Raw genomic sequence first — 26,010 nt, forward strand, 5'->3', positions numbered from 1 at the left:
ATGTAATGAGCTTGGAACTGTATATATGCTTCTCTATTGTTGAGTGTATTTATCACCATCGCTCCAAAATGTACTGGGAAATATTTTTAAAACTAGAAAGTAGGAAGGAAACTCTCCCTTTTCTGTCATCAAACAAAATTGTTAACAACCTTGCAGAACCCATCCCAATGTCCTTTTTCATCTTCTATAAACAGGATCCTTGGGATTTTATAAACATTTCCTCCTAAAAAGAAAAGATTGTTCATTAGAAGTGGAGACATTTATTTTAAGATGAAAAATTCCAATTAACAAAACATCAATTAGCAGATTTCCACAATGTCAACAATTAAAGGGTATTAGCCCTTATCACAAAGTTGTCAATAAAAGGACTGTATGATATTAGGACAAAAAGGGAAGTGTTCAAATAATGGTACTTATCACCTTGGATTTCCAGAGGGCTATAAAACACTCCTGCTGTCATGCTTTCCCTTCCAAGTGCAAAGCAGATAAGGAGAGTGGCCCCTCTCTCTTACTGATTGCAGCCCCAAAGCAGAAATGGTCAATTGTCTTTCCTGGGCTAATACATTCACCTGGGTAACACTGTAAATTCTTCATTATCTGCAAGGTTAATTTTATGTATCAACTTGGCTAGACTATAGTGCCCAGTTTTTTTGGCCAAACACCAGTCTAGAGATTGCTGGGAAGCTGTTTTTTTAGGTGTGATTAACATTTGATCAGAAGACCTTGAGTAAAACTGGTTACCCTTCATAATGTGAGTGACCGTCAACCAATCAGTCAAAGGCCTTGAGAGCAAGACTGAGGTTTCCTGAACAGAAAGGACTTTTCCTCAAGACTCCAACATAGAAACCCTGCCTGAATCTCCAGACTGCGGCTCTCTGGAATTCAGACCCAAGGATGGAACATCAACCCTTATCAAAATTTCCAGCATGCTGGCTTGCCCCTCACAATCAGGAGACCCAATTTATTCTATATATTCCCTAATATGAAATATCGATATAATATATAGATAGATCTATGTCATATAGATCTATAGACATATAGATCTATATGTCTATATAATATACGTATATAGATCTATAGACATATATCTGTATCTATATCTATCCTGTTTCTCTGGAGAACCCTGACTAGTACATTACCTTAAGAGTGTTTCCAAAGTTTTCATGAATGGAAAGCAAGTGATTCTTTTTAATTTAATATAGCTGAAGTAGATGATTTTTCCAATTTCATATTTTATAAATCTATAAATACCACCACATTTACTCTCACTTCCCTGCTTAAAACCCACAAATGGCTTCCTAAACCCCAAAATCCTTAGCATGGCCCATCCGGCCCTGGATTTTCTGCCCCACATAGAAGGCTCATCTAACAAGATTACCAGCATCAGGCATTTTCACAAACCTCTTCCCAATGTTAGGTATGAACACTAAGTGTTAAAAATGATGCCCCAATCTGCGCCCTCGTGAGCACAGGATGAAAGCAGCTGGGAATAGGTGCTCTTAATAGTTTCAGAAGAGCATCTAAGTGGATTATTCCATCCTTACTAGATGCTTCTGCCCAGAAACTGGGGCCTACACTCAGCTTACTTTCTACTCTGAGAATTGCCGCCTGGTGAGAAGACTTTACTTACTGGTGCTCATTTCTCCAAACTCCATTTCCATAATGTGATTTGTTTCAACAACACAAATTCCCGTAGGTGTCCTGCAATACTACTGTCCTGTTTTCCTAGGGTACACACACTGATCACTTTGATGCAGCTTGAGAAACACCCTGGTGCCTATGAATAAATAGAAAAAACATCTTGGTTTCATTAGCAACACATTTAAAATTTCTCTCTTCAGTTACTGCTACAGAGGGTACATTATATCTACTTTGGTATTGTTATTTTCTTCAGTTTGAGTGGGAAATGTTTTCTGACACAGTCTATGTAATCTGAGAATAGTGTTTCCATTTGGGATCTAGTGTTCCCTGTGTACTACTCAGGTCTGCCTAGTCCTGAATAATTTGGCCATGTGGTTTGTACCTATGCCTGTTATTCGGCACCCTCTCCCAAACCTGTCTGATAATCCCCTGTTGTCAACGTGTATGGGAGAACTTGGTTATCCCATTCCTACCCTCACCAAGCATAGTGCCATGTTTACCTTTCGAGAGATATACTAATAAAATGTCCCATAACAGAAGCAAAAATCTGTAGCAATTTCCCAACAAAAAACTAATCATAAAATGGATGTGTGAAAGTTTAAACTACACCCAAGTGCATCAGGGTGGTTGTACCACTGTATCTCAGGACCACAACACACACAAACACACACACACATGCACAGGACAACCACCACCACTGCCATCACAACAATAAAAAGGAAAAAAGACAAGGAAAAAGGGATAAACCTCACATAAGTCTAATCAGTTATAATCATAAGAGGAAACCTTGACCTAATTAAGTAAAGTCTGAACTGTGTGGCTGTATTAAATATATCAACAGAAGGAAGAAGTTCTGTATAAGACTTAGGAAATGAGAAGTGAAAATTAAGAAGTGGTCAATGGATCTCACGCATCATCCAAGGGGGAACTGCCTTGAACCTTGAGCTTGGAAATTCCATTCCTCTAGGCAGATAATAAAGACAATAGCTTACACCCTGCAGTTCCCATTCTGTGGCAGAAAAGGTTCTAAGCACTCTGAGTTGACTCATTTGATATGCATAGCAGCCTGTAAGTAGGTATTATTACTATCCTCATTTTCAGATAAGGAAACTGAGGCACAAAAACGTTTATTTTTATCACTTGCCCAAAGCCAGGAGTGGAGCTAGACTTGAATCTAGATCTCCTGACCCCAAGATCGGCTCTCTAATCTTAGAATATAGTAAAAGTGCCAAAGACTGCTTCCCTTTCTCTTTGGGAAGAGAGAAGAGAAAACTAGCATTTGTTGAGCACCTGCTAATTGCTGAGGATTGTGCCAGGAGTTTTACCTACTTGTGCTGGAACCAACCCTACACCTGATCCCCGTTTTACAGAGGTAGAAAATAGGCCTCAGGGAGATCCGTGTAGAATCAGGTACTTTCTTGGGGATCACTGAGAATTGTCAGAATCAAAGCCAGTGATAATTTCACTCATCTTGAAACTAAGCAACAGACAAATTTAGTATGTCAAATAGGCCCTGACGAGAAATGCAGTCTTGAGATTGTGATCCATCTGTTCATCTGATATGGACCAATGGACCAGTCGATAAAGTATACAAACACACGGGAAAGAAACAAAAACAGGAAATGAGTTCGGCTATCATCTGACCTGATCGAATGGAGCTGAACATGAAAGGATTTAATAGATCCCATTCTACTGATTCTGTGAGTCAACAGAGAGTGTTATTTTTAATGAAAAAGAAGTCTCTGAGTCTATAGAATTGAGTGCATTTTAAATCTCTACAATTGTTTGGTTAGTACCAGAAAGACTCATTTAGATGTAGGAGAGAAATTCGGAAGTTACAGAGGTCAAAGCTGGAGCCAAGATCACCATGTATCCATTTCTTTGAGTATGACTTATCCAGAGGCCTTTCCTTTAAACAAATTTACATTTTTAAAATAATAAAATTGATATATTTTATAGGAAGTTCTATAAAAATTAAAGGTAAAAATTTCAAGACCCCAAAACTCACTATCCTATGGTAATCATGTTAATACCTGAGGCTGAGACAGTATTTTACAATGCATGTATTTTAGATAATATTTGGATCACACTATATGCACATTTCTGTCTTGTTTCACTTACTATTTTACCCAGAATATTTTTCTATGTTATTAAATATTCTTTTAAATTTAAAGACACACAATGTCTATAGCATAAGTATACAACAGGATATCTTTTGCTGCTGGACATTTATGTTGCTACCAGTTTGCACCATTATAAACCAGTGAGATAGAGGTGGGAAGAGCATTAACCCATTACTCTGAAAATTAATAAATAAGGGGAAGAATCAAGCATGTGCCATGCCTTTCCTTCATGAACTGTTTTAGAGTAACTAAACAGGGAGGAAGGGTTTCTCTTTACAGAAAATTTCCAGTTAATTTATGCAAAAGAATTGGCAGAATTGGAAAAATACCATTCTGTGAATTCCAATGAACACTGGGGTGTATGTATCTTTAGAAAACAAACTATAGTTATCAAAAGAGAGAGGGAAGGGGGAGAGGCAAATTAGTGGTATGAGGTTAAAGGATACAAGCTACTTTGTAGAAAATAGACAAGCAACAAAGATACATTGTATAGCACAAGAAATTATAGCCATTATTTTGTAGTAACTTTTAATGGAGTATAATCTGTAAAAATACTGACTCACTATACTGTACCCCTGAAACTCATTATTATATATTGTAAGTCAACCACACTTCAGTAAAAATAATTCTAATGAAGTAATAGATGTAGGCAATGACCATTAATGAATGTTATAAATAGCAATTATGTAAAATGTCAATAGGGAACTTGATAAAAGATGGCTCACCAGAACCTACAGATCGATTTTAGCATCAGTAAAAGCAGGGCAACCAGAAATTCTGTGCATTCTGGCATGATACAATAGGAAGTACCAAAAACCACACATACAGTATTGTAGCCAAAAAATAAAAATACAAATGAGCCTGACTCTAATCAAGCCTCATTCTAAGTACAAGTTTACAGGAAATAGGAGGGATAGAAAAAAATTTAAATGAAACCATGAAGCAGATATCAGCTAAATCTAGAATGTAGGACATTCTGCAGGACGAATGACCTAGTTTATTTATCAAATAAATAACAGGAGAAAGAGGAAGAGGGAGGACTGTTATACATTAGAAAAAAGTTAAGAGACATAACATCAACATAGGCAATGTGCAGGCCTCTTTTGGATTCTAACGTGAACAAAACAATTATAAAAAGACATTCTTGAGACAATAAAGAAATTCAAACATAAACTCATTCAGTTCTCTTTGGATACTTTGTAAAGCTTAGAAAACTCCTGAAGAAAGAGAGAGAGAGGAAAAGAGAGAAAGATAAGAAACAAATGAAATGAGACTGGGAAAATATGAGTAATTGCTGAAGCTGGATAACAGATACATGAAAATTCATTGTAATATTACCTCTACTTTTATATTGGTATAAAATTTTCCATAATAAAAAGTTTCCTAAAATACTGAAATAAAAATCTGTGTGTGTGTGTGTCTATATATACACGTATCTTTGTGTGAATTTTTAATAAAACCACAGATTACATTCCTAGAAAAAGAATTATGAGGTCAAAAGGCACAAACTTCTTTGAGGTTCTTAGAAAACAATTTAAGTGGTCCCCAGACAGTTTGCATCTGTTTATAACTCCCCATATGTATGTGTCCATTTCACTAGATCACCAAAATTCAATGTATATTTTGAAACATTCATTCTATTTTGATAGATAAAGGGTATCTTGTTTTAATTAATGCTTTTGTTAAGAAATGGGTTGAAATCTTTTAGTTACAATTAGTCACATATTTCTTCTTCACAGAATTGTCTAGTTATAGCCTTCATCCATTTTTCATTGCAGTCTTAGTTATTTTTGTCTTTGATTTGTAAAGGCCTTTTACACCTGAAAAATAAGTCTTAATCTGATGCCAAATATTTTCTCTTTTTTGTTAATTTTATTTATGTTATGATTATTCAGAAGTAAATTCTTATGTAATGAAAACTATAGACATTCATCTGTGCTTTATTTCATTGCCTTGATGCTTAAAAATTCTTGCCCTCTCCTAAGATGAGGTCCTCTCCTAATTATTCACGTTCTTATAGTTTTGAATGACTTTTTACTTTTACTTTTTAATCTATCTAGATTTCACTTTAGTATATGGCTTATGGCATCAGTTGGGATCCTACTTTATTATTTTCCAAACAGTAAGCCATTTTTTTCTTTTTAATTGTTTTATTTTGTCTTTTTTAGATTTAATATACCACCTGACACATAATCAATCTCTTCACAGAGTACTCACTCTTGTGTGTTTCTGACTTTCTTGATAACATGGCTCCCTCTTACTGTTGAATTCTGTGCCCGTAATCATGTTATTACGATTTTGGACCTAGTGAATAGAGAGAGGCTTGTTAAACAAACTAGGATAGGAAATGAGAGAAACAAGGAGAAGGCAAGAGATTATTATAACATGGACAGTAGATTCATTTCAGATATAGTGTATCATCTGTATCACTCAGTATTTTGTTAGCATCTACACAAAAACTGTCTGCACTAGAAAAAGAGAATAAAGACACTGGAGGCTGTGGACAGAGATTCAGAATCTGGCTTTATTTATTTCCTGGCTGTGTGTTCTTGGACAAAGCACTTAACGTCTCTGATCCTGTCTCCTCCACAGCACAATGAAGGTAGTAACATCTACATCATGGGATTCTTGTAAGGTTTAAAGGTAAGTGAGAAATTTTTGTAAGATATAGAAGTTTTTTTTTTAATTAAATGTTGATAATGCCCAGGATATTGTAAAAATATGTAACAATAAATTCATCGGGAAGACACTGAGTATGTTGGCCTTGTCTTTTTCAGTAATTTCTGCAGTAAACATGTCCACTTGTAGGACAGATGAGTATTATACAACTGGCCAGCTATTCGGAAGTAAATTTAAAACAACACACCAAAGACTTTGTTTAGCTTTTGGGAGCTCTGCATCATTAACAGAATTAAACATTTTGCAATGAACTTCAATTCTATGTGGTCAATTTGACTGAAGCACGGGACAGACTGAAATCTAACTTCATTACTTTGTGCCTTTGGCAACTACCGACTTAGCTCACCTGTGTAATGAGGAATTGTGAGTAGAAGAGGGAAAAAAAATCCCCCCCCCACAGTTGTAAACAAATCGGGCCAATATTGTGCTTAAAGCGATCCTTCAAAATACTTTCAACGAGCGAGCTTTGTAAAGACGCTCCTCTCGCCTCTGGGATCGGAAGCTGTGACCTGTGCCTTTAAAAAGATGGAGGGGCGCACGCACGCACGCGCTCGTGCCTCAGTGCCGCGAGGAGGCGGGATGACACACAGCTGGGGCTGGAGGCAGCGGCCAGGCTTCCAGCAGTAATTTGGCGCGCTTGCCCTCACTCCTCCTGCTTTAACAACTTTACGGCTGCCTACAGCTGAGCACCCTGCTCTCAACACCGCCAGTCCTCAGTTTTCCCCACGCTAGCTTCTCCTCAATGCTGCCCCGCCGGGCGCTGACTCCTAGCCGGCTTCCCAGCCTTCAGTCCTCGCTCCCGCGGTGTGCCTGGCTTCCTCCCTTGTGTCAACAAGTCCCAGCATGTGGAACAGGAGGAGGAGCCAACGTTCAATAAATACACTTGGTGAGTAGAACTGAACTGCAAATGAAGAGTAGAAACAGTGCTACTAAAAAGGTGAAAAACGCCAGTCTTCAAATGGAATAATGCAGCCGAATGCAAACACAGTCAGGAAATTATAGGAACGTTGAATCCTAGTAGAACATAGGTTTCTTAACTGTTCACATTTGCATTCCTCTCAGGCCAGAGAGGAGAGGTTTAAGTGAAAAGACTAGGTGCTGAAATAAAGCAGGGACAAATAATTTCACAGCCCAGTTTGGCTTTTTTCACTTTTAGTAATGAAGTCTCCAGAGGGGTTTGTCTCAATGTGAGAGCAATTAAAAGGAGAGAATAATGGTATAAAGGTTATATATATTTAGATGTGCACTCTCCTGGAAATCTATATACCATCCCATACTTCAATTTAATTCATTCAGTGTATGCCTTGTTGATCTAACTAGACTCAAACTTACATACATAAGATTGAGTTGAATATAAACAAAACAGTCCTGTGTATTCTACTCAAAAACCACCAAGCATAGACCAGAGCCCCAAACTGGCCACAGTCCAAATAAATAAAGCCATATCCTTTATCCTTATGCTTAAGTCTTGAAATTAGTGGTGCTTCATCATTATATTTTTATCTAATTTCTCAACCTCCTAGTAAATGCATACCATGTGATGAGCATAACTAGGCATTTGCCCATACGTTTTCTCATTTAAATCATAAAATAACCCTGGGAAGTTGATATTGGCATTTTGAATTCACCAAAGAACACAAAGCTGAGAGAGAGCAGGCAGCTGTAAAGAGCAGAACTGAAGTTTTAACTTAGGTCTTCTGATTCTAAGACTTTTCCATAGCTTAGGGTTCCTTTCCTAAACTTCCTGCTAACTTCAGTGGGTAACTGTGGATGTAAGGTATTGACATACCTTTAATAATAATAACAACAACAACAGACACAAATAGAAAGTGTCATAGAATATACTTTAAAATATATTTTCCCTCGTATTTAAAACTGGATCATGGATTTTCAAATAGAAAAACTCCAAAATCCAACCATTGTCATCATCCTGTGAAAGCTAAGGCAAAAGTCCAGCAAAGGCAAAGGCCTAGACTCTAAAGATTAATAGAGATTGCCGAGAACAAAATCTGGCTCTGCCTTTATTCACTGTCTCTCTTTCTCTGTAAGTCACTTCACTCCTCATTACCTCAGTCTCTTCATCTGTAAAATGGATAAAGTAATTTCTCCACAGAGTATTGAATCAAGGATTAAATTAAATAGCATAGGAATTACCCTACTAGGTGCCCAGAAAATCATAACTGATGTGATAAACTTTCCATTTTTTTTAGAAGCAAGTTAACTGATTGGCAGAATAAAGATGGATCTAGTTAAAATCATACATTTACACACATAATGTACGTGTATGTATAAATATGTGTGCATGTGTGTGTAAATTAGAATGCACGTGATATTTGTAGCATATGATGATAATGGCTGTCCCAAGACCAAATATGCAGTGCATTGACCTACAACCCAACCCTGCCGTTGCAGCTTTGTCTGCTCAGCCTCCACCCCAGCCCCTTCCATTCCTTCAGTCTTGCTATCCCTCACCCCACTGTGCACTCTCTACCCATCCTGGTGAAGATTTCTCTTTTCTCTCATTTGTAATAGCAGCTGCCTAACCTGCCCAATTGTGCAGGTCAGCTAGGAAGGTAATTAGGGTCCAAGTCCCCTCTGCTCCCAACAACAGTTAATTTGCATCCATATGATACACATATGAATATCGTTAACGTTTACAGATTATTTGGGATTATTTGTGACCTTTCTTGCCCCACTCAAAGTCCCCATACACAAACACTTTTCTCTCAGTTAATTTTCATTTGACATTTTTCTCTTTCTACACCTTGCTTTCCAGGTGACCCTTCAGCTTATGTCTCTACACCTTATAATGACACAGAAATTATTTTCTCTTGCAGATGCATCCTATTTTGGTATTTAATAACTCTGAAAATGTCCTTTCTCATACTAAGCCAAGCTCTCCTTTTGGATGATACTAATCTGAATTTTTTTTCCTTTTAATGATCCTTAAAAAAAACTCTCATCTAATCCCTTTTACATACAGTCAGCTCTTTAGGTAAGATCTTGTATAAATCAGATTTTACCACAAAGGCATTATGCTAAGTGAAAGGTGTCAGTCTCAAAAGATCACACACAGTATGATCCCATTCATATGACATTGTGAAAAAAGGCAAAACCATAGGGACAGAAAACACACCAATGGTAGCCAGGGCTAGGATCTGGGGGAGGGAGAGGAGTGGCACTAGTGTCTGTCTACAAAGAGGTAGCATAAGGAAATTCTTTGGGATATTGAAATATTCTGTATCCTACTGTGTTGGTGTGTTGGTGGTTATAATAATCTATGCATGTATTAAATCTCATAGAACTGTACAGCAGAAAAAGGTGAATATGACTATATGTAAATTCTGAAGAATTACATGTATTAATCTCTTACTATGTGCCAAGCGCTTCCCATGATTCTTTCATTTTAATCTTCATAATAACCCCACAAGATAAGTAATACTATTATCATCCCCATTTTACAAATAAAGAAACTGAGGCACAGAGAGTTTAACTAATTTGCCCAAGGTCACAACATTTGGTAGAGGCAGAGCTTTGATTTTAACCCAAGCAGTCTGACTCTAGAACTGAGTATCTTCACCGCTGTCCTATGCCGGCTCTGCAAAGACTAAAGGGGCTTAATTTATCTCTCATCATGAAACTGCATGACCTATTTGACAAGTAGAACATGAGACAGAACTACATAAACACAATTAGCCTGCAAATGGAGCATAGCATATGCCAGCAAGACAAGTGTATTTCTGGGCCACAGAAAGGTTTAATTGCTGTTTTAATAACTAGAATTTAAACTTTCCAATTTCCAATTTTTTTTTAAAATAAAATGCCTTTTTGTTAACATACCAAATAAATTTCAAAATCAACTTTCTAATGCCTATGGACACTGGTATGAAAACCCTTAAGTGTCTCTTAAGGAATTCTGATTCTGATGTAAAGAAAATAGAATATAGCAATTGGAAGATCAAATAAATTGTTTAAAAGTTCAAAAACCTTATTCCACTCCTCCCTCCCCACTTCCCCAAAACTAAATCCTTCCGGATATGTTTTTGGAACTAAAACCTCTTGGTAATGAGACAAACGGATAAATACACCCACGTCTGGTGCCTTGTGGTCATTCTTACACATTCATTTAGGTCTTTCAGTGCTTGCAGTCATCATCCCCACTATCTTCATTCCATGCACTTTGCAAAAAATGAAGCTATCCACTGCAGAAGTGATGCATGGCATGCCTCATAATTCAGAAGCAGCAGCAGCTGGAAAGAGAAAACAAAGGGGAAAATTATGATGACTTTTAAAAACTAAGAGTTACAAGGAATGACTAAATTTGCTAAGCAAAATCTTGAGATAATAAAGGTTCTCAGTTGTGATGCAAAGAGCTGGTTGAAGAAAACCTGCTTCTGGATTTTTAATGTTCAGTCCTTGTTCATGATGGATTTAATCACTTCAGTACTGTGCCCAAGACAAATTACATACCCAGTCCTGTACACAGTCTCCATCTCCAGGTAAGAATGGTCTGAGGTCTATGTGACATTTCTGCCTTGGATCCACCTCCCTGAAATAGTCAAGAGTTTGATGGAGCTATTCTCAGCCCACTAGCATCGTTCTCCAAACTTCTTTAGCCTGAACCCCCTTAATATACAGAGGCAGTTCTTCTAATAAATTCTACCATAACTTATATAACCTATGATTAAATTTCATACAAAATAACATCAAAAAAGGAACCAAAGAGAGATCAGGCCAACACAGGACACATGATTTGAATTCTCTGATTCCTTTCTTCTCTAAATTGCTTTAGCCATACTTTTCTTTCTGAGCTACCGTTAGAATCAAATAAGATGATGCTGAGCTGACAAAGTTCTTGCCACATAACTAGGCTCTCTATAAGTGATAGTTATCATTACAGTCAATGAAAGAAATACTGCAGATGGATGGATCCATGGCCATTTGCAGCTTTATTTCAGAATATTTCCTTAGGCAGATTTCTCTACTACTTGCCTCAATATCAGGCTTGATCTTGTTATAAACTCATGGACTTTTCAGTGTTAATTATTAGTTACCAGCACACCTCCTGTGAAATACAATGGTTTTGGTTTATGAAATTAGGCTTGCTAGAGAAATATTTAGGAGATGTGAAATGACTTTGCAACTTGATGCAGCTAGCAGGGAGATTGCACAATCTTAATTCACAGGCGCAAGCACACACACCCACACACCCAGGAAGTGCGGGGGTCTTGTGGAAATCAGTAGCTTATCTATTATGTGCACTCCGGAGCTGTAAACAAGACCATGTGAGGACTCAGCTAGAATGCTTCCTCTGAGTCAGTATTAAACAAACTTCCGAAATGTTAGAGAAGGAAATAAAGCCACTGTACCCTAAAGACACCCAGGACAGAGAGCTGGGAATATAGAAGTTGTATTCAGCATTCTGTCAGAGACTGATGCAGTAATTAAAGTAAGTTTTGTAATAAAAACAAAATGCTGCTTAATAATCAACAGCTAGCATGAATTAGAATAGGTTGTATAGAAATAGAAAACAAATTATGGTTATCAAAAGGGAAATCGGGACAGGGATTAATTAGGAGTTTGGGATTAACAGATACACACTGCTCTATGAAAAATAGATAAGCAACAGGGACCTACTGTATAGCACAGGGAACTATATTCTATTTCTTGTAATAAGCTATGATGGAAAAAATCTGAAAAAATATATATGTATATGTATAACTAAATCGCTTTGCTGTACACATGAAACTAGCATTGTCAATCGACTGCACTTCAATAAAAAATTAAATTAAAAAAGGGAATAGGTTGTAATCTCCATACCAAGTGCCTTATCAAAAATTTACATGACTTAATATGTGGAATGGCAAAATTTTAAAACACTTTTGGTGTTTTACTCCATGAGAATGCTAGCACAACCTTCTGTTTGGTGATAACACTAATGTAATGGTCTCTAATGTGGTTTTGGTTCCGAATGAATCAGAGGCAAGGATCTCGTCAATGGTGAAAATAATAAAACACCAGCAAATCACAGATTTTCACATACAGCATAGCATGATGCCGTGGAAAAGACACAGGCTTTGAAATTAGAAGTGTTCCATCTCTGCGTTTTCAAGTTTTGTGATCGTGGGCAAGTTACATCTTATTAAGATTCCATTTTCTCATCTGTAAGATCATGATATTCATGAGGTTCTTATTAAGGTCATATTAGATATTAGCTGAGTAAGCACTTGGACAAATATGAAGAGCTCTACGAATATAGGATATTACGATTTACTGCTTTAACCTGTAAATGTTCTCAGGTCAACAAAACAGAGTTAGAAATCAAGTTTAGAATATCCTGGAACTGTTTTTGCTTGACGTAGGTAATGAGTTCTAAAACTTATATCCCTTTTGAGCTGCAGTATATTTTGGTTTTTAGGAAGGAAAAGAGGGGTATCACCTATAACTGAAAATCTGCAGTTAGAGCTGAATGCAGGGAACACAGCTATTACTTACATGTAATTTTATTTCTGAGTCTTAGAAGACCAAATATAGAAATCACAAATCACAAATTAAGAGGAAATAGTTAAAGTACTTTAATCCTTACCAATGTCCACAAAGTAGGATGTTTCATTAAGTACTGTCTGGGTGCTCAGACAGTAAAGGACATTACCATTTCCGGCAACCCAAGGCTTGACCTTACACTTGGACTTCTGAAGGTAAACTTCCGGAGAGGAAATTAAATACAGAAAACCCCTTCCAGTTTGGAATACCAGTTCTTCCAAAAACACTGAAAGAAACATTTAGACTAAATTAATTTTTTAAATTTTACCCTAAAAATATTAAAACAGAAAGGCTAGTATTTTTTGAAATTTATTTAGAATAGGAAGGAAAATCAAAATCAGAGATGTCCAGAATATTTTTTTCTTTTTACCTGTGCTCCCATAAAAATATGCTCTAAAGTACAGTAAGAGTTCCTCTTTCCATCCCTACAATATTTTTACTTAAACCCTTAATCTCCAGGGCTTAAAAATGAAAACATTCAACTAAATGGAGAAGAAAGAACTGTAACATCTTAATTTACATCTATGACATATATAAATCAAATTAAATATAAAATTTGTTCACTCTCTTTTCAGTTCACAAGCTGCTCAGGATCCTTCAGACTTACTTTCTTCTCTAAGGTGTGTGTACCTCCTGGGTTTAGTGGATACTCTGAGAGGTCAAACAGAGTCCATCCTTCAAGCAGATGAGATGCTGTTCTATTTTTAAAAGACCTCTAGAGAAGGAAATTCCACAAGCTTCCCCAGTTACACATTCCAGTGTCTATCAAATCTCACTGTCTGAAAATTTTTCCTTTTCTCTTATCTAAATCCCTCATGCTATAACCTAAGCCTGTTGCCTCCTGTCTGGTCCCTAACGGAGATGGTCATCATCCTTCGTAGATCAACCTCCTCACACAAGGCACTTTTCAAATTCTCCAAGCCAGAAACCACTTGATTTCTAACTCTCTTTATCACAGCTCTTTAATCATTATCATTACTCACCTATCATTTTCTTCCAAGTTTTCTTCCTCCAACCTTGTATTGATTTCACATATCCTTTAAAAATAATGTTTTTAACGAAGCAAAAGAAATGAAAAGTGTTCAGTAACTTTACTACACTTACACCACCTATTTTAATTTTTTAGTTGTCACCCCTACATACATATATATATACATCATTGTAATCATAATGTGTAATTTTATTGAATTTATTCCGAGTTTTAAAGTTACTCCCTTAGTATCACAACCCAGAACATACCTAGAATGAGCTAGCTTATCATTATAACTTTGATGATGTTGATATAAAGTTCATGATTTGAAGAATTTCCTTCTTCACTCAGTAGAATTAAATGATTGATAAGTACTGAAACACTCTGCTAAGGAGTCAAAGCATTTAACATTCAGTCCTTGCCCACAAGCAGGTCATAATAAGACACACAGCCAATTAATTAGGATGAAAAACATCTATATAGATGATTCCTGCATCTACCTATACTGTATGTACCAGTACAAACTCACAGGGTTGACTGAGAGAGCTGGACCACAGAGGAGGGCTGACCCTGGAGAAGCCAGGATGGGGTAGTCACCCAGCCAGTGATCTGGAGGGGCAGGAGCTCTGGGTGAACTGCTACAGTTTCCACTATATACCAGGAGGCCAGAGCACCTAGGAGGAGATGCTCAGTCCTGTCCAGAGTGTAACTGGGCCTCTGTCTACCAGGAGGAAGCTGGTCAAAGACTGAACTCAGTGGCAGCTGCTTCCTGAATCTCTTCTGGATTATAAGAGCTTTGGTTACCAGAATGAAATGGCACTTTTGTGCAACTAGCAGGGGAAAAAAGGATGGTTAATAGGTTAGGTGGCTCTGGGGTAAGAATTACTTGAGGATTCACTTAGTAATTGATGAAACAAGCTAATATCATCAAGAGAGCAAAGACCTGAAAGGAAAAATTGGTTTTAGTCCCATAATGTCCTTGAAGAAATCACTTCAGATCTGATCCCCAGTTTCTTCAACTATAAAAGTAGCTGTTAGTTATGGTGTAGTCTATGATTTAGACCCCAGGAAATAGTAAATATTAAAAATAATGCATTGTATTTCCAAAAACCAAACATATAGTTATTTGAAGAAAAAATTGCTCATTTTCACAATATATGTATATATATATATATGAAATACACAGATATTATGCTCTCAACAAGTTTAGTTTTAAAAATAGAATCATGGTTTTAAAATATTAAAGGAGTTTACAGCTTAATAGATTTTGAGTACAGAGCAAAAGAGCTCAATCATTCATCCATGCATTCAGAAAATTTGATGATTGTTACCTGTATGAGGCTCTCTGTTAAGTACTGTCAATACATCGGAGAACAAAATTCAGGGTCCCAGAAAGAAAACAATGGCATACTTGAAACAGATAATTAAAGAGCATTTAATGAAGGATCTATTAATGAGAATGTGGACAGCATTAGGGGAAAATGGAGCATCCTGAGGCTGGCAACAGCTAGGAAGAGAAGCCAAATAATTCAACTTTATCCCCTATAGGCCTAAATCATCAGAGAGGAAACAGTCATGAATTGAAGAGCTGTAGCAGAGGACTGCTTGAAAGAAGCTATGACCTTCAGTAGAAAAATGCAGCTACCACTAAACCTTTCCTCCTGCCCTCTGATCTCTACTTAAATGAACTCAGTTGGAAGCCAGAGGGCAGGGAAACCCAGTTGAGGCAGCTCTTAGAAGTCAGCCTCCCAGGATACAGAGCAGAATGAAGAATTTACAGCACATCCCTGCTTGTAATAAGCATATGGTTCTGGTGGCAGAGATATTAAACAAGTAAATAAATAAAATAATTTGAAGTAATCACAAGTGATCTGAACAATTTAAAGCAAGGATGTAACTGAGGAGATGAAGGTCCCTCAAAGGAGGTATTTTTTCCAAAGAATTTAAAGACAAGAAGTAACCAACTATAAAGATTAAGAGGGAGCATCCTAGGCAGAGGAATAGCAAATGTAAATGTCCTCAGGTAGAGGGACTCTTGGAGTATTTGAGAATTGAAGAAAAGGCCAAGTACTTCTGAAGCGCATTAAGGCCAAAGACAAGTATAAAAAATGAGGTCCGAGTAGTAGGCAGTGCCCATATCTTGTGGGAGGTCAAGGAGATCAGGGAGGCCATGGCAAGGAATTTGGGCTCTATTTTAGTGCAATGCACAGCTATTGAATGATTATGTGCAGGATAGCAACTTCATCCTGTTTACATGTTCCAAAGATCACTTAGGCTGTGGAGTGAAGACTGATATTCAAGGGCATAAGAATAGAAGCAGAGAAACCAGTTAGAAGAGCATTTCAGAAGTCCATTGAAAGTTGATGGTGATTTGGACTAAGATAGTAACAGGGAAATTAAAGAGAAGATACTGTATTTTTAGAAGTATTTGCAATAGAGGATGAGGAAGAAGGGGGAGGGAGAGGAGGAGAAAGGATGACTAGATTTTTTCCACTTACACATAATGTACTTTTTGTAAGTTATATAAATAACTTGCATTTCTCTAAACATATTCATGCATACTTCTCTGCCTGCAGATTTGTAGTTTTCTCTTTCAGGAATGTTCTTCTTCTGATACACATATCTAATCTAGATAATTCATTGTTCAAGACTCAGGTCTAGGAGTACTTAAGGAGATGTCCCTACTACCCTGGACTGAGTTGGCCTTCCCTCTTCAGAGCTTCCCACAGCAACCTCTGCCTGGAACACTTACCACCTTCCTGTTAACTTGGGTTTCTCTATCACTATGGGAACAGAGATTCCTCATGGACAGAGACTGTGTTTTATCCATCTTTTAAACCTGTGTGCTCATTATGACTTCTGACACCCAAGTGGCCTATTAAATGAATGAAATAATGAAACTGTTTAGTAGAAATGGGGTCACTTCACCCTGGAGAATGAAGGATAGTTTTCATGAAGGAATTGACATTTGACTTAGGTCTTGAAGGACAGTCAGCATTTGGACATGCAAATATAGGAGAAACGCTCTTCTCAAGAATTGTATGAGCAAAGGAGCAGAGTGAAACAGAATGGAGACCAGTTCAGTGTGGCTGGAATATGGAATCTGTTGTGGGGAAAAATTTTAAAATAGTGTGCATTCAGTCTAATGAATCTGTTTTTATTCTTTAGACCAAGAAGAGCCACTGAAGATTTTTAAAGAGATACATAACAAGGTAAAATCTATTTAATACTAGAGTCTGGTTCTAGAAATGGCTGAATATTTGATTAACCCTCCCACAGATAGCCATTATAAACTCTAAACCAGGATGAAAAACAATTATATGAAGGTACTTGAGAACAACCAAAAGGAGGCCAAGGTGGAGGTGGTTCAACCCTTGAATGAAGGCAATTACAGTGAGGTTTACTTTTATAAAGCTTTTCTTCTGAGGACATCTCTCAGCCCATATAGTGCATGGTAGGTGAAGTTCATAAAGAAAGTCACTGTCTTTCTGACTTGAGGAGTCAAGAGAAGGAATTCAGGGATGCCAAAGTGACTCGATATCAAACAGAGAAAGCCCTGAAAAGGGGGAAACCACAGAGAAAGCCCCCAAATCTCCATGTAAACTTCCTTCAAATCCTTGGCTAACTACTGAATGATGTACACATGGAGGAGACTACAAATGGCCCAGCAAAGAGCAACCATTGAAAGGCTAAAAAACTAAGCAGAGATTTCAGCTGATGCCCCTCTTCCAAAACAAAGTCAATATTCTTGTTGACAAAGGTAACAGACCCCAAAATCTCTACAACAAACTATCTTCAATGCCTTGTATATAATAAAAAATCACTAGAAATTAGAAGAAAAAGGAAAATGTGACCTAGAGCCAAGATACAAAGTATTCAAGACAAAACAAACTCTGAAATTACCCAGATGTCATAGTTAGCAGAAAAAGACTTAAAGCAGCTATCATAAATATGTTCAAAGACTTAAGAGAAATTATGACTGTAAAGAGTGAACAGATGTGAAGTATCAACAGAAAAGTAAAAACTATTTTTAAAAAATGAAAATTCTAGAACTACAGCATATAATGTCGTAAGTGATAAATCCCTGAAAGTACTTAAAAACAGATTGAAAATTTCAGGGGGAAAAGGCAGGGAGCAGGACAGGGAACTTTAAGATCTATTTGCTAAAAGAAAAAAATACTGAAAAATATTGAACAGAGCCCTCATGACTATGGAATAACATCAAGAACTCTACATGCATATAATTGGAGTCCTCCATGGAGAGGAGAGAAAAAATGAGAGGGAAAATATTTGAAGACATAATGGCCTAAATTTTATGAATGCATTTAAAACATTAACCTACATATTTCAGAAACTCAGTCTTAAGCAGGATAAATATAAAGAAAACTACACCTAAGCACATCATTATCAAACTACTGAAAACAAAGAGAGAAAATCTTGAAAGCAGCTAAAAGGAAACTAATATATTATACAGAGAGGAACAATGATGCAAGTAATGTCTGACTTCTCATCAGATGCAATAGAGACAAAACACAATAAAACATGTATAAGCATGGAAAATTTTTTTTTAAAAGGCAAAAACAAAAACTAAAAAAACTATCAAACCAGCATTATATATTCAGTGAAAATAGCCTTTGAAAATGAAGATAAATGGACTTTTTTGGGATGAACGGAAATTGAGAAAATGTATTACTCAGCTAGTCAGCCCTAAAAGAAGTTATTCATATTGAAGAAAAGGATGTCTGATGGAAACTCATAGTCACAGTAAAGAATGAAGAAAAGTAAGTAGAAATGGTAAATATAAAGACCATCTCTTTTCTTTCTTCTTCTTTTAGTTTATTTAAAAGACAACTGAAAAATTTAAAGCCGTCCAAGAATTACAAAACATCAACACAGAGATCAGAACCAAACAGCTGACCTTCATCAAGGCACTTTATCTGAAAATTCAGAACACTAGGGACTAAAGAAGATTCTGTAAGCTTCCAGAGAGGGTGAAAAAGCACATGTAAAGGATTCTAAACACAATTGCTCTGGATTTTTCAATAATGACACTGAAAACAAGACATTCAAATATTTAAAGAAAATAATCTCTAACCTGTAATTCCGTATCTAGTCAATCATGTAGGGGGAAAAGAAACACTTCTTCAGATTTTCAAGGAGTCAAAAAAATTACCTTCTATGAATTGTTTCTAAGACTATTGAGGAAGTGCTTCAAGAAAGAAAGCATAGGGTGTAAGAAATAGTTTCGGCACATACGAATAATAAAGAAAAATCTTAGGAGGACAGCTGTACACCAGATGCAGAAATAAAAACAGACTATTCATGGAGAAAAACTTCAAAATAATCTATTTTTAACCATTTTTGGGCTACTCAGTGGACCCTTTCAACTGACAGCTTAAGTCCTTGTAGAAATTCTATTTAACTATTTGTTGATAGTCCTTCCCTTTTATTTCTCCATTGATTCCCTTGGCATATAACAGGGAAGCCAGAAAGAAACACAGAATAAAACAGGGTAGAAAATGGAGGACAGAGATACTGGGATTTAAGGACCTTTTTTTAGCTTGAGTTTTCCCAGAAGTAGTGCCTCAAGCAAGAACTTGTAAACAGGGAGCAGGAGTGAGGGAGTGGGAAAAGTGAGGAAAAGTGGAAAAGCAAATACACAGATGCATTATTAAAATCTCTATTGCAGGTGCTCAGTGCTGCCTGGAATCTTCTAAAGAGGATGTAGAATACCTTTTGGAATTGTTTACTTGAGGATTGATGATTTTTTTTCCCCTATAGCTCATATCCTGCATTCGTTGAGCTTTACTTTGAAGCAAATAAATTCCTATATACTTCCAGACTGAGCACACCAGCTGGAACAGAGGGCTTCCCAAAGGCAACTGCGGCATTGGAAAAACCTGAAGGCAAAAGCACAAAACATCAAGTGCTGGAGAGGATATGTCAGCATGAGGTAAGCCAATCTGCTCACTGCACATGCACTGACATTAGAGACAAGGCTAAGTGGATGTGAGTCAGGAGTCCAGCAGTGGTTCATACAGCCAATAATCTTTGCACCACTCAGACACACCATAAGTCCCATCTGCCTCGAAGCCTTCAAGATGGTGGTCAGCCACGGTCTCTACATGTGACTTAGCAGATAAGGGTTAATACAATAAGCTGCAATTAGGTTTGTGTTGCAGGAAGATTACACTTGAGATACTGAAGAAGATGAATTAGGCAGAGGATAGAATGGTGAAATATGGGAGACCATTATGGAGACTTCATCTACAGCTGATTGTGCACTACTGCAGTGTCAGTGGGGATGAGGGAAGGAAAGAATGAGCTATTTGAGATAGTGACTCAACAGAGGAAAGTTGAAAAAAAAAAGCTTCACATTGATAATTTGCTCAAAGATATCATAACAAAGTATCCAGTTTTAGGTGTTACTTGTCATTTAGTAGGGAATAAAGAGTTTGTTGATGGAATCAATGTGGTTTCAAACATAGGCCAATGAATGGATCATGAGACCAGTCATAGTATATGCATTGAAAAATAGAAATCAACTCATGTGTTAACTGTGGTTATACTCGAGGAGGTGGGTAGAGGATGAATTGATGCGATTTTTCACTTTCATTTTCTAAATTATTATCTTTGTGGCATTTTATCTTTCAAAATGAGATGATAGTCAATTTTAGGTTCTAAAAATCAGAGGCAGGGAAAATGAAGACATCAAAAATAAAAAAGGAAATAGAACTCCCTCCCTATAAACACATGTATGCAACAAAATGGAAAATCTTGTCTCTCATGCCAAGAAAAAAGTGATGTTAAGTACTTGAAAAAGAGAACTTTTGAAAAATAACATAAAGGAAGTTTAAAAATAATGTGTGAAAAGAACTTCTGCAGAAATGAACCAAATGCCACTGAAATGCTGAAAGCAATGAAGTCTTATCACTTCGTATGATGGTGATGTAAAATGGAAATGAGTAAATAAAAGCCTTTAGTTTCAGAGTTTATAAGTTCTGATAGGTTTTGTGCTATCCTCTGCATCTATTTAGCTATTATTGGAACATTTATCAAGTTCTATACTTACCTGTTTTTTCTTTTGTGAAATTTATATTTCTCCAAATACCTAGCACCCCTTTTCTTTTTTTTTTGCTCAGTGATACGTAATGAGCAGCTACTATGTACCACTCTGCTAGGACTGCTGACACTGTCATTAGTAACATAGACATGATATTTGCCCTTCTGATGATTAAGGCCTAGATTTGCATCTGACCTCAGCACTTATTTAACAGTATAACGTCAAGTAATTCACTTAATCTTGCTGAGCCTCAACTTTCTCATTATTAAAGGTAGAGGGGAATATTACACACGCAGAATTGTGTCAAGGTAGATATTGTTCATGCCTTCACTAACTCAATAAACACGAAGTTCTACATGTCTGTTATGTAAATGCTTTGTGAATCAAAACTAATGTCAGTAGTGTGACTTAGTGTTAAGTGTATTCAATGAACTGAGCTGTATTTTTTGCTTATTGGTTTGTTTGTTTTGTTCAAAAAGCTTTTACGTGAATTCAGTCACCACCAAAATGTCATTTTCTACTTCAAGTAACCGTCTCAATGTCTAAATCCAACATGTAACTTGTAAATCTGATGGAGTATAACACTTTATTTCTAAATAGTCAAATAGACAACCAACAAAACTAGAAAGCAACTTGAAGCAAGAAGAAAAATAATGAGTAAAGAGATCATAGTGAAAAGCAGGAAATTTAGAGGGATGATTTTTAAATGTGCTATCTCAGAATCACTTACATTCACTGTTCCTTATTTGCATTTTTAATGTGAGGACTACCTCAACAAAGCCAGATACTTTACTGATAATCAGACTATTGCTCGGCGTTCTATTGATTGGAGCATTTCATAAGATGACTTAGCATGAGATGTCTGTGATATTTATGTTTTGATATTTGTATTACCTGATTTTTGAGACTAAATCCCACATAAATCTTTACATTATCATATATAATACAAGCAATAGCCATGGCAGAAAGTTAATGGTATAGAAGCTGCACTCATTTTGCTGAGAACAGCAAATTCAAAGGAAGAGAAATATGTTATTATAAAGCCCACAACTTCCGTCCAACCTCACTTCTTTGCATATATCGGTGTGATTCATTATACATAAACATTTTTATACTGTTTGCTATCTGCAATCTAATACCAGCCCTTCTGCTTGATTAAGGCATTATTATAAATATGTGTACATACATATTTTATGACCTCATGAAATTTGAAAACCTGTAACATGTACCACCTGCTCTCTTTATCACCATGTCAATTTCATGACTGACAACCAGAAACAGGAAGTGAATGTGTATAGAAAATGCAGTAGAATTAGTGCTAAAAATCAGGGGACAGATAAAATAACTTTAGAATGAATGGAGTCTCCATGACTTAAAGTGAAAGGTACTGCACATAAGCACTCTAGCTAGTTGATAAAGTTGTTTTCTACAGGGATGCTGGGTTAGCAATTCTGATAGTGCTCGTTGTATATACTGGAATTGGCAGATGGTGGGAGCAGGGTTTCTCACTGTTGGAGTGGGAGCATACAGATCAGCCAGTGGAAGCTAAAATGTATGAGGGGTAATGGATTAGAGTTGGAAACAAAGGTGTGAATTCGTGTTTAGGTTGCTTTTGATACAAGTGATTACACAGAGAACTATTTATGTATGTGTCTATATGTATGGCTTAGCACATACATTACCTTGCTCTGTCAGCTAAGAGGTCCTAGAAGCACCTGCAGGTAGTAGCAATAAGCATGCCTACTGGCTAAATCTTGGTTTCTGATAGCAGAAAACTAACTAAAGAAATCAGGGCTCCTTAGAGATATGGTTGATTCTAATGCTGAGGGAGGAAATATGCAAAATAAGCCTGGAGCATCTTGTAGTACCAGAAATGAAGAAAGTTCTTTAAAAAAAACAAACAAAAAACCCCAGAAAACAAACACCTGTATTGATAGAGGTATATCAAATAGATCCAGGAGCCAACTGAAAGAGCTCCCAATGGCCAAATCTGAAACAATTTGAGCAACAAAATAAAGAGATGTATTAGATTATAACCCAAAGTATAAAAGAAATATCCATGAGTGTATACTGCTATAAATAATTGAATAAATGGGGAAGTAGAGAAAAATCTCCCATGCAGAAGAATTTCAATTAATTTATGTAAGTACTCCATCCTCAAGGAGAGGGAGAATAACTTCCCATTCCTATTTATTCATTTTTTAATCTGTTGAGATGCTTTTTTTTTTTAATTTCACCTTTTTTGAGGTATTAATTGACATCTATGACTGTAAGATACTTAAAATGTACATCCTGGTGATTTGATATATATATATACATTGTGGAAAGATTCCACCCATTTAGTTAATTAATATATCCAACAACTCATTTATTATTTTCTGATTTGGGTGAGAGCATTTAAGTTCTACTCTCTTAGCAAATTTCAATTATACAATATAGTACTAGTAACCATAGTCACAATGTTTTACATTAGAGCCTCAAAATTTATTCGTCTTATAGCTGAAAGTTTATACCCTTATACTAACCTTTATGTCCCCATCCCCTAGCCCCTGGCAACTACTTTTCTACTCTCTGTTTCTGTGAGTTTTGACTTTTGTCCACCCATTCCTTAAATGTGGACTTCACATAGTAACTTCATTGCAAAGCGTACAAGAAGGAAAGGAAGAAAGAAGAGTAACTTTACAGTGGACAAAGCTGACAGACACCGCCCTAGCCAGGTGTGAAGGTCAACATCAACAGTGATACGTCATTTGATAGCATGTATCCTTGATACGGTGTGATGAAAATGGTACTTTACTTCTGTGGTCTTCCTCCCAAATATCCATAACCTCAGCCCAAACATGAAAAAACCCCAGAACAGTTCTACTAGTGGGGCATTCTATAAAATATCTAATCAGTATTCCTTAAAACTGTCAAAGTCATTAAAATCAAGGAAAGTCTGAGAAACTGGGACAGCCAAGAAGAGCCCAAGAGACATGATGACTAAATGTAATGTGTCATTCTGGATGAGATCCCGAAACAGAAAAATGATGTTAGGTAAAAACTAAAGAAAGCAGAAAATACAGACTTTGGGTAATGATAATATATCCATATTGGTCCATTAATTATAATAAATATACGGTTCTAATGTAAGATATTAATAATAGGGAAAACTGGGTGTGGGGTTTATAGAAACTCTTTGTACTATCATCTCAATTTTTCTGTGAGCCCCAAACTGTTTCTAAAAAATAAACTATTTGAAAAAAATCAGTAGACATTGAAAAGGCATTTGATAAATTTAAGTATCAATCCCCTTTTATTTAAAAAAAATTTTTTTATTAAAAAAATTAAAAATAACAAGATACTTCCTAAACATGATATACTGGATAAATTTAAACTCAGAAGCTTTGGAAGAATTCACAGAGAAAATTGTATGTAGATTAAGTAACTTACAAGTTTCAAAATAGGTCTCTCAAAGAGAGAAAAATAAAACCTGAAAAACCATCTTCAAAGGGAAAACAATAAACAAAGGTTGATATTCTGAATCAATGTACAGCCCTTATAGATTTACTTTTTAAAGAATACTCCATTTCAAAATAGGCAAAAGCCATGTGAAGGCAATTGATAAAAGAGGAACTAAAAGTGTTTTAAAAAAAGGGAAATTATTTTGTCTCACAGCAAATCAAAGAAATAAATAAAAATTAAAGTATAAAAGAGATATGATACTGTTCTCTATTAATTTTCAAATGTATAACTTTAAAATGTATATTAAATTTCAAATGTATAATTAACTTTCAAATGTATAACTTGCAAATTATATAATATATAGCTGGTGAGATATATATATGTATATGTGTATGTGTGTGTGTGTATATATATATATATCTGGTTACAGATAATCAAACAATAGCCTCATCAGACAAATCCTGGTGAAACTGTCCACGGGTGTGTAAACTTTGAGTATATGTTTACAAGAGCCTTACAGTATCGTTCACATGTGACTCTAAATAAAAGTCTGTCCTCAAGGTTGGCAAACTGTTTCTAGAAAGGGCTGGAGAGCAGGTATTTTAGGCTTTGTGGGCCCCGTGGGCTCTGCTACAAACACTCAGTTCTGCCCCTTGTAGCATGACAGCAGTCACAGACAATTCTGAAAATGAACGAGTGTGGCTGCGTTCCACTAAAACAGACAGTGTGCCAGATTTGGCCCATAGCTTGCCAACCCCCGATCTCTCCTAAAGAATAATGAAAGTGAAAGAAAATGCATGAAACAAAATTACATGTACTTTATGAGTTCAACTATGTAAAAAAAGTATTTGTGATGAAAACATTAGCAGAAACAGCATTAAAATGTTAACCAGATTTTTTTTCTTCATAGTGAAAAGTGGACTTTTTCCCATCCTTACTCCTGCAATTACACTTTTTTGCGTATTAAAAATAAGAAAGATCTTAAAGCCAGTTTCTTTGAATTTGTATTTTATTAGTAAGTTAGAGCTTCCCAGACCTGTTTAAGATTTGAAAGTATTCTTGTGTTATTTATGTACATTCAACAAAATAATCCAGTTAATCTTCATCCAGTTCTCTATAATAACGAGCTTCTTTTGACATTTAGAAATTATATTTTGAAATATCACTTGCTTCTAATCAATTCAGATTCTGATTCTGCATCTACTGTTAGTTACTCACGAAATGTTTCACTTCTTCCGGAGCTTCTGATCCTTTATGGGGATCGCCTAAAGCCACAATATTGGAAAATGTTGCCTGTTTTTCTAAAGCTCTTTTTAATGACTCGTGTTCTAATAGCCTCTGTTGAAGTGACAAAAGAACCACTGTTGTTAGGAGGGATGTACAGTGCATTACACAAGTTTACCCTGGCAAGCCGCAGGCCCTGATCTGCAATCCTGTGTCAGCACTTTTCAGTCCCACTCATATGGCTACAGATGGGTGTGTGAGCTGCTCCAGGCTTCTCACAGGGCCAATGAAAACACGGAAAACAAAGGCCTTTATAAGCGCAG

The 26,010-nt window shown here is 36.3% G+C and overlaps 3 long non-coding RNA genes across 3 annotated transcripts in view; 1 reads left to right on the forward strand and 2 right to left on the reverse strand.

Annotated features, from left to right (window-relative positions):
- Nucleotide 1: 1 nt before the first annotated feature.
- LOC105092867 (uncharacterized) lies at nucleotides 2–13,208 on the reverse strand. Its single transcript, XR_004136127.2, has 5 exons — nucleotides 13,030–13,208; nucleotides 10,562–10,693; nucleotides 5,982–6,068; nucleotides 1,631–1,777; nucleotides 2–223 (listed from the first exon to the last, which is right to left on the reverse strand). It is a non-coding gene; the product is annotated as an uncharacterized LOC105092867 (long non-coding RNA).
- Nucleotides 7,025–24,385, forward strand: LOC116152596 (uncharacterized). The gene is made up of 4 exons (XR_004136123.2): nucleotides 7,025–7,329; nucleotides 17,125–17,168; nucleotides 19,798–19,909; nucleotides 23,566–24,385. It is a non-coding gene; the product is annotated as an uncharacterized LOC116152596 (long non-coding RNA).
- LOC135322256 (uncharacterized) overlaps nucleotides 13,970–26,010 on the reverse strand; it is a 28,557-nt gene continuing 16,516 nt past the window's right edge. Inside the window, exon 3 of the long non-coding RNA XR_010382629.1 lies at nucleotides 13,970–14,023. This is a non-coding gene — a long non-coding RNA (uncharacterized LOC135322256). The remainder of the gene's footprint in view (nucleotides 14,024–26,010) is intronic.

This window comes from Camelus dromedarius, chromosome 10 (genome assembly GCF_036321535.1).
Source record: "Camelus dromedarius isolate mCamDro1 chromosome 10, mCamDro1.pat, whole genome shotgun sequence".
NCBI lineage: Eukaryota > Metazoa > Chordata > Mammalia > Artiodactyla > Camelidae > Camelus > Camelus dromedarius.